The 4372-nt window shown below is 43.8% G+C and overlaps 1 pseudogene; it reads right to left on the reverse strand.

The window, feature by feature from the left end:
* The window catches only part of LOC116554212, a 55569-nt pseudogene that overhangs the window by 6823 nt on the left and 44374 nt on the right, over positions 1-4372 (reverse strand).

Genomic DNA, 4372 nt, shown 5'->3' on the forward strand with positions numbered 1-4372 from the left:
GCTCCAGCCTGGCAACAGAGTGAGACTCCATCTCAAAAAAAAAAAAAAAAAAAAAAAAGTGGCTAGGCAGGTGGCTCACGCCTATAATCCCAGCACTTTGGGAGGCTGAGGAGGGCAGATCACCTGAGGTCAGGAGGTCAAGACCATCTTGGCCAACATGGTGAAACCCTGTCTCTACTAAAAATACAAAAATCAGCCAGGCGTGGTGGCAAGCACCTGTAATCTCAACTACTTGGGAGGCTGAGGCAGGAGAATCGCTTGAACCCAGGAGGCGGAAGTTGCAGTGAGTTGAGATTGAGCCACTGCACTCCAGCCTGGGCAACAAAGAGCAAAACTCCATCTCAAAAAAAAAAAAAAGTGCGTAGTGTGAGGTAAAATAATGGAAGGAAACAGAGGAAACTGGTGGTTTTTGACAAGCACATACATCTGTGACTAATCAAGACCTCTTCCAAGAAAGCAGAAGGAAATAAAATACTGAGTTTCTGACGTGAAGTGACATACACAGAAACAGAGCTTCCTCCTGGCTGATGTCTGGGGTCAGTTCCATCCTCAGTCATGCCCCGGAGACAGTTGGCAAGGAGCACTGTGACCTCACAGCCAGGATGAGGAGTCTCACCTTATACATATCATAAGTTGTGATGATGTGATCGAATAAACTGTACAGGTCATTGAGGAGCTTGATGACTTGGAAGCGGTAGCTGAGAGAACACAGCTTTGTGAAGCCAACAGTGTTAGAGAAAAAGATTGTCACAGACTCAAAATGTTCTGGTTCCACGGACCTGCCGGCTAGGAGTTGTTCTCCAATGAAGCTGAAACCAGAGAAAGAATCATTTTTGAATGGGATCTTATCTCATTTCCTACAGACTCCTGCAAAGTTGTCCTCATTGGTTCTTTTGCTTCAATGGCTAAGCTTTTGGTTAACAACATTCATTATCTAGAGGAATTCTTTTAACATCCACTTCTCCCCTTGCATTTTCTCTAAAGAGATATTTTAATTTGATGGGTATAAATTGTGGGGGAGTTAGGGGAGAGGGTCACATAATGCCTTTACAAAAAGGATTTTCTTTATGTACATTGGTTATAGAGTTAAAAGACTGTGCAATTGTGGAAGCGAATATAATCATTCACCAATCCACAAATCAATTTTATTTCAGTCAACCAATCACATTAAAAATCCCTTCCCCCGATTCTGTGCAAGAAGGGCAGAGGAATTTTAACAGCAAATACTTCTGCCAAGTGTTGAGAGAGTGAACATGTAGAAACAGAACAAAAAATGGAGCAATATTGGAATGTGAAGCCACAGGTACATATTATATACATACTGTGGAGAGATTTTGAATCTACAGATACCGGAGAGGTAGCAAGCAGTCGGACACGTGAAACGAGGGCGCCATCTAGTGGCTACTCTCCTGTTGCTGCAGCCATCACCTTCCACGTGAAAGACGAACTGCAGCCTCGACTCCTATGGATTCAGGAGAGTTTGCCTCTAACTCCCTTTACAGGTGTACCAAACTGCACAAAACATGCTGGACCCCTTTGAGAAGAACCTGACATCCTCTTAGAAAAGTAATCATGGAAATAATCCCCCTTTGTGGGGCTGCTTAGATGGCAATGCTATAGCTTCATCAACACCCCAGTGCTTCCAACTACCTGGGCACCATCATGGACGGAAGCTCCTCCACCTTCCTCTACTCTGTGGTCAGCTGGCTGGTCCTCTCTTGCACCACGTCCTCCAGGTGATTGGCATACACTTCCAGCTTGCTCATCATACTGGCCAGTATGCTCACATGGCTTTAAAAGAAACCAGACATTCATGTTTTCTCCCAAGACCCTTAGGGCCTCAGTGGAACACAGCTTCCAACTACACATTCCAGGAAAACATCTCTTGCCTTTAAGGTGTCCTAGTTAAGGGTTGCCAATGGACATTGGGGAAGTGACGAAGTGACGATGGCAATACAGCCACATGACAGGACAGAGCCTGCCTTTTGCCAGCCCTCTGAGCCTAAGCTGCCTCCTTCATTTCTCTGAGCCTCACTTTAGTCATTTGGAAAATGAAGATAATCATATGGACCTCATAACATTGAGGTCCATGTTTTCTAAGTAAAAAGTCAGGATGTATCTTAAGCTTACTTAAGATGTACCATTAGGTTAATTACCTTGATTTAATCATTCCACACAGGATACATGTGCTAAAACATCACATGGTATAACATAAATATAAACAATGTTTCACTTATTAATTTTATTTTTTAATTTTTATTTATTTTATTTTATTTTTGTGACAGGGTCTTGCTCTGTCGCCCAGGCTGAAGTGCAGTGGCACAATCTCAGCTCACTGCAACCTCTGTCTCCCGGGTTCAAGCGATTCTCCTGTCTCAGCCTCCCGAGTAGCTGGGATTACAGACATGCATCATCATACCTGACTAATTTCTGTATTTTTAGTAGAGACAGGGTTTCACTGTGCTGGTCAGGCTGGTCTCAATCTCCTGACCTCAGGTGATCCACCTGCCTTGGCCTCATTTGTTAATTTTTAAAATAATTTTTTAAAAAATTTTAAATATCTGAGCTGAGAAATGCAGAACACAGGGCTATTGTCTTAAGAATGAATAGCTGAGGCCAGGTGCGGTGGCTCACGCCTGTAATCCCAGCACTCTGGAAGGCTAAGGCAGGCAGATCACTTGAGGTCAGGAGTTCGAGACCAACCTGATCAACATGGTGAAACCCTGTCTCTACTAAAAATGCAGAAATTAGCCAGGAATAGTGGCACATACCTGCAGTCCCAGCTACTCAGGAGGCTGAGGCATGAGAATCACTTGAACCCGGGAGGCAGAGATTGCAATGAGCCAAGATCACGCCACTGCACTCCAGCCTGGGTAACAGAGCAAGATCCTGTGTCAAAAAAAAAACTGTTTTGTTTAATATTAAAAAAAAAAAAAAAAAAAGCATAGCTAAAGGTCCAAATTAAGAGTAGACATCTGCCGGGCACAGTGGCTCACGCCTGTGATCCTAGCACTTTGGGAGGCCAAGGTGGGCAGATCACGAGGTCAGGAGATCGAGACCATCCTGACCAACATGTGAAAATCTCTCTACGAAAATTGCAAAAATTAGCTGGGCATGGTGGTGGGCACCCATAGTCCCAGCTAGTCAGGAGGCTAAGGCTGGAGAATCACTTGAACCCAGAAAGCAGACGTTGCAGTGAGCCAAGATTGCACTACTGCACTCCAGCCTGGCAACAGAGAAAGACTTCATCTCAAAAAAAAAAAAAAAAGTAGACACCTGACTCCCAGCCTGGGGCTCTTTCTACCAACTCAAGCTACCTCTGACATGGTCATGTCTTCCTATATTCATGAAGCAAAAAATGATACAATTATCCTGGTGTATAGGAAGCTACTATTGAGAAAGTTGTTGGAGAGGCTTGCATAACTGAAGTTATACCTACTAGGAGTGGTGAGTAATTTGTATCGCATAGTCCAGTCCAAATTGATTAGTCTAAACCTTGGAATGCTGATTTGAAAAAGATTCTGAAGCCATGTCAAAACTCCCTGGAAACAAGGGCGTTAATTGATTAGTGATGTCTGAGATGGACAAAGAAGGCAGTAGAGTTATTAATATCTGATTCATTTTTGTAGCATTTATGAAATAAAGGGAGAATTTCTTACTCCACTGTAACCAACATGTAGTACAGTGCTTTGTGTGTGGTAAGCACTGAGTGAGTGTAGAAGGAAGGAAGGAAGGAAGGGAGGGAGGGAGGGAGGGAGGGAGGAAGGCAGGCAGGGAGGGAGGGAGGGAATGAGTCTCACCAAACCAATCACAGCCATATAGTTTTTTGTTTTGTTTTGTTTTTTAGAAACAGGGGTTTGTTCTGTCATCCAGGTTGGAGTGCATTGGCACAATCATAGCTCACAGCAGCCTTGACCTGATTCGGTTGATGATTTCTGAAATTCATATTGCATTTAGACAGCCAAACATCAAAGCCGTATGCCACTTACTACACTTCACTTTCAATAGTAATTGTGCTCTTATGTTTGTAAACCAAGGTTTTTGTTTGTTTTGTTTTGTTTTGTTTTGTTTTTATTATTTTTTTGACGATGTTTCACCATGTTGGTCAGGTTGGTCTTGAACTCCCGACCTCAGGTGATCCCCCTGCCTTGGCCTCCAAAGTGCTTGGATTACAGGCGTGAGCCACTATGCCCAGCCTGTAAACCAAGTTTTTTAGTTTTTTTGTTTGTTTGTTTGTTTGTTTGTTTGTTTTTGAGATGGAGTTTCGCTCTTGTTACCCAGGCTGGAGTGCAATGGTGCAATCTCGGCTCACCGCAACCTCCGCCTCCTGGGTTCAGGCAATTCTCCTGCCTCAGCCTCCTGAGTAGCTGGG

Source organism: Sapajus apella, unplaced genomic scaffold (assembly GCF_009761245.1).
Source record: "Sapajus apella isolate SASKATOON/1434 unplaced genomic scaffold, GSC_monkey_1.0 scaffold13, whole genome shotgun sequence".
NCBI classification, from domain to species: domain Eukaryota; kingdom Metazoa; phylum Chordata; class Mammalia; order Primates; family Cebidae; genus Sapajus; species Sapajus apella.